This window comes from Sitophilus oryzae, unplaced genomic scaffold, assembly GCF_002938485.1.
Source record: "Sitophilus oryzae breed Bouriz unplaced genomic scaffold, Soryzae_2.0 scaffold_1532_pilon_pilon, whole genome shotgun sequence".
Classification (NCBI taxonomy): domain Eukaryota; kingdom Metazoa; phylum Arthropoda; class Insecta; order Coleoptera; family Curculionidae; genus Sitophilus; species Sitophilus oryzae.
The window spans coordinates 852,860-863,299 of record NW_022146206.1 but is presented as its reverse complement, the minus strand read 5'-3'; the positions used below and the strand labels follow the sequence as shown (position 1 = coordinate 863,299).

The following is a 10,440-nucleotide window of genomic DNA, read 5'->3' as shown; positions in this document are numbered from 1 at the left end:
CTCAGGACTTAAAATAATGTAGAGTGTCGTTCATTTTCAAATTGAAATTAATTTTACCTCTCCGTCTTCACTGCTTTTCAACACCGACATCCTCAAACAAAATAAATGACTTTTAAAATATAAATTCTTTTAAAAGTAAAAGTGGCAGAAATATTTGTATAAATTCCGTATAAATTAAAACAAAATAATAAAACAAAAGTATTTCATAAAGAAGATGTTTGAAAACTAAATTCCTTTTTAAAAGGCACCTTAAGAATAAATAATTATTTCTTTCTCAATTTAAGATTGATCATTAATTTGATGAAAGAGATAAAAAAATTACAATCTAAAACTAATTCTGAAAATGTCATTATAAAAAAATAATTTAATAGAAGAATTATTGAATATTAAACAGATACTAGTATACAGGGTAAGTCTTAAATATGTGCAAATATTTTCAGGGCTAGTAGACCTCGATAAAAGAAACATATTATTTTCTCTTTCCCGTTTTTCAAATAAGTCCAAAATAATCGAGATATTTTATTTTTAAAATTAAAGAAAATCATTTCTTGCTTAAATTTTGAGAACCACTAGATCTTAGGGGCAACGGCCCAGCTACGTCGAAACACCGGTTCCCATTAGAACACCGAAGTTAAGCGACGTAAGGCGATACTAGTGGATGGACGGGTGACCGGTTTGAAACTCTGTATCGTGCTGTTGTCCAAAGGCAAAAGTGTAAAATCTATTGACACACACTGCTCATTCAGGCCGCGACGCGCCGGTTCGAGGCCGGATGAGATCGGATATCTCGTGAGTAAGAGTCGATTTAGACACTTGCCAAGTCGGTAGGCCATTGACCATGATATGGCCGAGGACTGCGGTTCGGATCCCGCGTAATCAAATTAGACCCCGTCCAGATTATCCCTGGCAGCAAAAAGGAGACGTTAACTAAAATCTTTACTTTACTTTACTAGATCTTTTCTGAGCTTTCTCTATTGTTGATTTAATTTACTTTTATTATGTTTTTAACTGGAAATTTTAAAAAATCTTATTTTTTTTCCAGAAAACTACTTTTTGCAAATTTTTTAAGGCGAAAATCATAGACGTGTTTCCGGGTTTGAAATATACTGCCCCTAAAAATAGTTGCACTTATTTAAGTTTCATCCAATATATTCCAAACTAATGAACAATTATATTATACGTATATAAAATTTTAATCTTATTATATTTCAGCCTTTGAATTTCAGTTAAATATTTTATTATTTAATAAATCCATTGATTACAAATTTTGGACTATCTAAATAAATAATTACAATGTAAATAGAAGACCAGATTACAGATACCTGTAAATTTCTTTCAAGACATGAATGGAAATCGATCTCCTAAAATTAAAGTATAGAACTGCGCCCGAGCAAATATTGATTAACTTTCAAGGTAGTTAAATTCAACAAAAGGTGGCGTAGTACGTTACATCTCATATTTTCTTTACGTGTTTAATGAAGCTTTCAAATTAGTTATGTTTATAAGATAATGTTGAAGAATATTGCTAAAAATTTTTTAGTTGTATCTAGTAGTAAAAAAGAATAGTCAATAATTTTTTCTTAAAAACTCTGTTACAAATATTTTTTATGCATATTTTAATTATTAAATTAAATTGTGTTTGTAATTTATTAATATTTAGTAATATCTCATCAGTTTTAACTTAAAAAGTATACAGGGTATTCTACGCCGAACTTTCAAAAATATAAAATATTTTTTCTTGTTTTTTTTAAACGGATTATATTATTTTTTAATAGATGGATGAATATTTCAAAATATTTAACGGTTTTGTAGATACTCGCGGTATTATCTCATATGGCCCTTTCAACGGTAAAATACGAGATAAAAATTATTGACTGGCTTTGATAAATATTTACTGTAGAAAATGGCATATGAAATATAAAACCGCGAATATCTGCAAAACCATTAAATATTTTGAAATGTTTATCCATCTATTAAAAAATAATATAATCCATTTAAAAAAAACAAGAAAAAATATTTTATATTTTCGAAAGTTTGGCGTAGAACACCCTGTATTATTGAAGATTACGATATTTATAGCAAAGTAAGTATAGACCATCTAAATTAAATACCTAATATAATTTTGATTTCAAGACAGTTTTTGTATTTTTAGTACTTTTTTATTAACTCTTAAAATTATCGAAACATATTTATTCAGGTGTTCTGAAAGGAAGCTAAAAATACAATAATGTACAGCCGTGTTCCATTTATAATAAATCATCCCAATCCACTCATACTTTCTTGATCTATTCTGTACAAGTTAAAATATTTTCCTGAAATAGATCCTACATTGCTACTGGTTTGCGCTTAAACAAAATTCCCAAGTTATTTATTCTAGGAGCTACAGATGCCTGACACACTATTGCCGGACCCTGTATATTTTGGCCAGTTTGATAGTTATTCATTTAAATATATCCTTTTTTTCCCTAACGGTTAGGGTTCTCATATTATACCTGTATTAAAAAGACTGGAATTTTCTGTAAATAGTATAGAGTATTTGATTTGAAGAATTAATACATTTTGCCTAATTTTTTAACAATTGTACGTTATTACATACTGACATAGTTATAATAATAATTACTATCACAAAAATTAAAGTAACTGCAATAGTTCTTAACTTAACAACTGAAATTTACATATTTATAGATAATAATTAATATTTTTAAATGTACCTATTCTTTATTTTTTGTTGCAGTAGTAGCAATAAATACACATATTATTAATTGCTTAATGCACTAATCACATCAACCATTGAATAATTTTTTTAATATATTTCTTTATTGCTTTATTAGAGGTACAGGCTCTCGTCTACCAATCTGAAGGTAGTGAGTTCGAATCCCACACCCGGCATTTCATTAGCCGACTATTTTTATTAAAATAAAAATAGTTTGGGTACCTAGGTCGACTCAGCCTTAAATGAGTACTTGGAATTCACAATCCTGAGGTAATAATAGGCGGTTGAAGCGGAGTGCTAGCCACATTACCTTCCTTGTATACCGAACGGCTCTAGTATGGCAAGCTGTACCTAGCTACTCCCAAGGCGTTAAACGCTATACACGGGAGCTATTATTATTATATATTGCTTTATTTCTTATATAGTAATCTGTTTTATTTGTATTTAGTTTAGCGTATTCGTTAATTAATCTTATAAATAAAGATTACACCCATTTTACGCTCCAAATAAAACTTTAAAAAGCAAATTAGTCTAATTAGTTCTGAAACATTAACCCTAATTTAAAGTGGGGAAATAGCTAAAGCAATTAGGAAAATTGGGGAAACTTTGCCTTCGGCAAGTACAACCTCCTCGCGCCAATGGCATCCCTCCGCTTCACTCTATTGTTCTCCTCTATCTTCTATCTATTACGTTTGATTTCCACCGCGATTTCCAAAAATTCGTTCCACGTGCGCACCAGAATACAGGTTATTTCGGCGCGACGTTCAGCCAAATTCAGTCTTTAGCTCGTGTTGATACGCGCGCCCGTTAGCTTTCTCCTATTTATAGCGATTTCCACGTGCCGGATCGGGAATTTTAGTGTTTGGGACACGCAGAGAGTAAGAAATATTGTAGAAAAAGCCGAGTTACTTGTCACTTTTGGTCGCAAAAAAATTATTTACGGTATCGTCCAAGAGTTTAATAAAATTTCAATTATTAACAATAAAATAATTATTGCTAATATAATAAACTAATAGCTAACACATAATTATTTTTAAATTTAATATAAGATCACTAGTTAATAAACAGTTTTTTTGTAACAAATTTATTATTATTTAAAACAATTTTTGTATGCAAATTTTCTTTATTGATATCTTCTTCTATCATTTTATTTCTGACAATAAAGAAGGTAAACATAAGTTAGCTAAAATTGTAATTAATAACATTAGATAAAGAAATGTACATTAGTTCCGGTAAAAAACTCAAACAAAAAACAAATGAACATATGAGTTTAAATAAATGTGAATCATAGTTTTGTAAATTATGAAAATTTTACATTTATATATTTTTTATAATTTTTATACCCGATTTAATACCCTTTAATGTTATTTCACGTAAATGTGATTTTCTCTTTTATCCTTTACTTTCATTCAAAAAAGAGGGAATTTGAGTGCCGTCAAATTACAATTATAGTATATTGCTTTTTTAGGAGTAAAAATGACACTTTTTGTGGCGAGGCTGTACGATTGACAGGCAAGGCAAAAAAAGTCATTTTTATTCCGAATAAAACATGATATTTTTTTTCAAACTTTATGAATAATTTTTTAAACAATTTTAAGTGTTCCAAATAGTATAAAAATATTTAAAAGTAATACCTAGTATGTAATTATATATTGAGAAACTATGGTTACAGGCACTTTAATAATATATTTACGTACTTTTAGGCTTTTGCATAAAAGTGCTTTACTCTTATGCCTAGGCGTTAAAATGACTTCTTCATACTGGCAATCAATTCGCAAAAATTAATATTTTGGTGACGTTTGACAAAAAATATTTGGTGTAAAATGTGAACATGAGATCAGATTCAGTAAAAAAGTATTCATGTCTTAAAAAAGTCTATTTTTTTTTCACTGGAAGAGAAATATAAGAAATAAAAATAATAATATATTGTTTTATTAGGAGTACAAATGATACTTCTTGTGGCGAGGCTGTATGTTTGACTGGTTGTACGCCCGACATTACAGGCATGACACAAAAAAATATTTTTAGAACAAAAAGTGTTTATCGTTTTAGGAAGTCTCCTCGTATCGTCAGAAACAAAAAAAGAAGGCAAAATAATTAAAATGTCTAAATATAACAATTAAGAAGACATTTTACTCTCTAGCAGATAGATCTATTATATAGCATTGACATTTTGTTAAAATGACATTGTATCAAGTCAAACTTTGAATTAAAATTTACTCCCTGGTTACAATCTACAATTACAATTTTTACTTATGTTCTAGACAAGAAATAATGATTTTTACTCGCGACAATCACATACACATTATTTAAATGAATTTGTGGTTTTAGTTTAAAGAAACGAGTATCATAGTTCAATAAATTATGAAGATGTTGCACTTATTTTTTGGCATATCATAAAACAGTCTTTAAAGTTATAATTATACATTGGTGTAAAAAAAAACTTAAAACAGTGTATCATTTTAGATTAACGTGTATTCTGTATTAATAACTTAGTAACTGGCAAATTACGATCAAGATTAGGTTTATAAACAGTTCATATTCAATTATCTTTGTACCTATATGTTTTTCTTTTTCATGCCAGTACTGTATATGGAAATCTTATTTGGGCGTTAATATATTTTAAATAGATATTATTAGATTAATATATTTTAAATAAATTATTGGGCAAACCTACAGTAAGATTAGCCATGAAACATGGCTAAAATACGACTACCCGTAGTACACTTAGTGTTTCTGCCTTCCGGCTTCATCAATACGGGAGGAATCAGCAACGATAAACTAGCGATCTTGAAAAAAGAAAAAGGAAAGCAAACGAGGCACTAGGCACCATTTGCAACCTGGTTAAGCATTAGCTCACAATTCGCAAGCGTTACTACCAAAAAACCGCTGCGGAGGTATATCAACATACCTTGCCGCTGTCACCTTGGCCAAGAGAAAACAATAAACAAAAGAAGTTATCGAATATATAGTAAAAAAACCTACCTAGTATATAGTAGGTAGTACGAGTATATAAAATAGTCGTATTTTAGCCATGTTTCATGGCTAACCTTACTGTAGGTTTGCCCAATAATTTCATTCTTCTTTTTTATTATAGTCCTCACTATAACATCTTTTGTTTATTGTTTTCTTTGGGCCAAGGTGATAGCGGCAAGGTATGTTGATGTACCTCCGCAGCGGTTTTTTGGTAGTAACGCTTGAGTATTGTGAGCTACTGCTTAACCAAGTTGCAAATGGTGCCCAGTGCCTTGTTTGCTTCCCTTTTTCTTTTTCCAGGATCGCTAATTCATCGTTGCTGATTCCTTCCGTATTGATGAAGCCGGAAGGCAGAAACACTAAGTGTCTCCGGGTAGTCGTATTTTAGCCATGTTTCATGGCTAACCTTACTGTAGGTTTGCCCAATAATTTCATTCTTCTTTTTTATTATACTTCCCACGATAACAACTTTTGTTTATAAATTTAATATACACATCTCTTAAATACTAAAGCAAGAAAAATTGTTATGTGTATTATTAGATGACCCGCCTAACTTCGTACCTCCTAATAATGAAGTGAAGTGAAAGTTTCTTTTTTGTGTTAATCTTGCGGCACGGAAGGCTGATTAACCGAATGATCTGGAATGATTGAGACCAATCGAGTTAATGGTTATTTGTAGTCACAATCACTGATTTGTAATGGATATGAATTATTATAAATAAGATATAAACCGTGACTCGTGAGCTGTTAATTGTAGAAAATGGCGGATTTCTAAACCTAATTTATTTAAAAATTAGTTTTCTGTATAATTTTTTAATTCATTTTTTAAATAAAAAATAATTAAATAATAAAAGTAAAAATGTACATTAGTTGAAAGAAAAGACTTACACCAAAGATCAAACGAATACATGGATTGAGATTAAATAAACGTGTCCCATACTTTAGTAAGTTATGAAAATATTTCATTTATATATTTTTTATAATTTTTACACCTGAATGTCCTTTATTGTCCTTTATCATGGTACTCGGGGCGAACAGGGATCCAACAAATCAGAAATCATTAAAATCCAGTCCAGCCGTTTTTAAGTAATAAATAATGTAGCTAAGCTAACATGTGTCGATATAAAATGAAGACTTAATTAACTTAATATAACAGATACTAGAAGGGTTTTTATCGTTAAGACATTTGACATTTTACGTACAACTTCAGTAAAATGCAATATACCATACGATCTAAAAAACGGCGTCAGAGTTGCTGTCCATTTCATATAATCGATCGTAATTAACGAATCGTGTTTTAATATTTTTGAAAAAGGAAGTTACATAAAAAACTTATAGCATATTGGAGAAAAATGGTATATAAAATTGCTTTAATATAATGCTTAAAAAACTACTTCATTACACATTTCTCATAAATTCTACCTCAATTTGTCATAATATAAAACTGAATTCAGAACCCAGCCGCACTCAAATTTATTGTTATTTATAAAAGGGATTTTATCCTATCGTGCATTAGGGCTGTTTGGCTGGTCAAAGGTCAAACAAAAAGGGTTAGTCAAATTATTAGATCGAGCAGGCAAACGTCTGCAATCTAAAGGGAGGCATTTTATAATATATTTCTTTTTCGTAGTTGTTTGCTAACAGTATGATAGGTAGTGTTTATTGTAGAATACAAATGATTTTAAAGCAGATATTTATAGAAATGAAAGAAATCAAATTGTAAGCAATAAATAAAAAGTACAAATAAAAAATCTAAGGAAAGTATATATCATCAAAATTGATCATTGATTGAAGATTGACAAAAAAACAGTGGAAGAATAAGCTAACTTAAATTCTTTATTTAATAAATTAAATAACGGCGATATTTTACTTTGGAAATTAAAAAAAATTATTTTTCGCTTTAATTTTGATTACCACTGGATCTTTTCTGGGTTTGCTTTCTTGTAATATTATGTTTTTTAGGAAAAAATTCCAAATTCTCTCAATTTTTATTGGCGAAAAAAACCTTATAGACGTGTTTCTGGGGTCGAAATATACTAACCCTAAACATATTTGCACTTATCAATCACCTTGTATAAATATAAATTAAAATTGAGTTACAAAATATTTTCGATAAAAATAAAAAATTGTAACAAGTTATAAGTATTTAATAACAAAACTATAAATACGCTGTTGGAACTATAGGTGATTATTTATAAAATTGTCATATCTTAATCATTCTTGATAAATAATAATAAATGTTTACTATTTCGCTTATGTTCCAGAATTACTACATAAGCGAGGGGTGTCTCACTTGGATACTTGTTTTTTCTTTAACATATTATCAATAGATATAAATGTTCCCTTATTAAAAGTATGCTGAAAGTTTTAATCAACATTTTTTATTCTGCTAATACAATAGCAATTATCGAATTTTAAATTATATTCCTAATTTAACTAACAAAATATCAAATAATCTCAATAAAATATAATGCAAAACTATTAATGCGAATAAAAGAAATTCGAATTTTACTAAATAACAAAGACTAAATGAAAAGAAACTAATGTCAAAAATAAGTCGGATTTATATAGGGTGGATTGCGATGATTGTGATGCCGTATATACCTAACAGATAGAAATTTAGATATAAAGTTTAAAGAACATATAAAATCTACTAATCATTTTTAGCCAAGTTCCGGTCTAGGAACTCCTTGTATATTAAATAGTCACACCATTAATAAAAACTCAATTATTACATAGAGAAACAAAAAGCAGACGCTCGAATTGCCTTGAATAGTTAGAAATATTTAAATCAAGTAAAAACAATAATGTAAACGATCATCATTGACAAAAAGTCATTTTAACACCTAGGCATAAAAGTAAAGCACTTTTACGCCTAAGCATAAAAGTACGAAAATATATTATTAAACTGACACAAAGTGTCAAATTCTACGAGCATGACCATAGATTTTCGATATATAATTGCTTCCAAGGTATCACATTTAAATATTTTTAAATTATTTAGAACGTTGTTTAAAATATGATTTGTGACGTTTGAACAAATAGCATGTACTATTCGGAGCAAATTCGGACTAAAAATGACTTTTGTGCGTAGCCTGAAATTTCAAACCTACAGCTTTACCTCAGAGACTCATATATTGTTACCTAATAGTATATTGTTTATACTATTTGTTCAAACTAAAACTAGGTTTGATTTTTTTGATTTTTATGCCACTGAAAGTTTAAATTTGTTGCCTTAGCAATAGTAATTTAATTAAAGTTTCTTTCTATTTTTAGACCTTTTATTTTTTGGTTGTTATCAAAAGTTTTCTGTAACACTGTAATAAACCAAAATTATAATTCCTATATAAAATTGTTATTCTCGTATATTAATTATAAACTTCTAAACTTTTGTTTACCTCACTAAAAGTCAATTTAAAATATACCGTGAGTAGTGCTTTCGAATTTTAGAGCGAAACATAAACTTTTATAATAAACTATAATGAGACGCTTAGGGAACTATTAAAAAAGTCTTGTTTTCTAAAACACTTAAAGGAAAGCTTTGAATACACATAAAACTTAATATAAGAAATTTGTTAAGCCAGTTAAGTAGAACAAAGCAGTTACGTGATTTCCGAAGGAAAATGAATGGAGTTAAAGGACACACGCAATCTAGCTTTGTAGTATTAATATTTTTAATTAAAGCCCTTTTGGGTGTATGAGCTCGACTAAAAATAGCTTAGCTGGAAATTTATGTTTGCTTCGATTTTATTAGTCTTTAGGTAAAAAAAAAGATCATAAAAAAAATAAGAAAGAAAAAATAAGAGAATAAAAACATAGAAAAATATATTATATTTTTTCAAGCATAATCTAAAGAAAAGTTTTAGTTAAATAAGGTAGATATTTTTTATATAATATATTGTTATAAAATATATTGTTGCCAAAATTTGACCGATATTAATTACATACAGTATGTCCCCGGATTGTCTTTACAAGAAAGAGAGAGAAAATCCAGAAAAGATCCAGTGGCTCTTAAAATTTTAGCAAAAAATATATTTTTTTTAATTTTCAAAGTTAAATAACTCCGTTATTTTGGACTATTAAGGATGATTTAATATCGATTTTTTATTGAGTAGAACTGGTGCAGATCGAAACATTTGAAAAAACATTTTTTTGGAAATAGATATGTGTATCTGGAAACTTTCTATTCTTTTCTGGTTTTCCTATATAAGGTATTAATTTTTGACAAATTTTATGTCAGTTCTCAGTAACTGACGTCTAGAGTCCTAACTCGTCAAAAATAGCATCGATAGTCATTCCCCAGCCGCCTTTGACGCCGTTTTTTCTCGATCATACGGTACTATTAAAGTAACTTTTCATAATACAACATAAATAACAAAAATAAAAAAGAAACATTTAAGATGAAAATGAAGATGATAAATAGGAATGCTTGGCAAAAATTAAAACAAATATAAAAATATTAAAAACAAGATTAAATATAAAAATAACTAAATATTTATTAAAATTGTAAAAATAGATATAGTGGTAAATCTACTAGAAAAATAAAAAATAAGACAGCGGTTGGCGCAATTAAAAAAAATAATTTTAAATAAAATTCCTTTAGATGACGATAATTTTGATTCCTGAAGGTATTTTATTATTTTTAGCAATTTAAAATGTTCCAAAGCACAAAACTTAATATTTTGTAGCCTTCCTTAAAAAATCTCCAATAAATTTATAATGAATATCAGTAATCTAAAAACCGCCTATAC

At 28.5% G+C, this 10,440-nt stretch overlaps 1 pseudogene; it reads left to right on the top strand.

The window, feature by feature from the left end:
• Nucleotides 1-3,503: 3,503 nt before the first annotated feature.
• LOC115878821 overlaps nt 3,504-10,440 on the top strand; it is a 189,509-nt pseudogene continuing 182,572 nt past the window's right edge.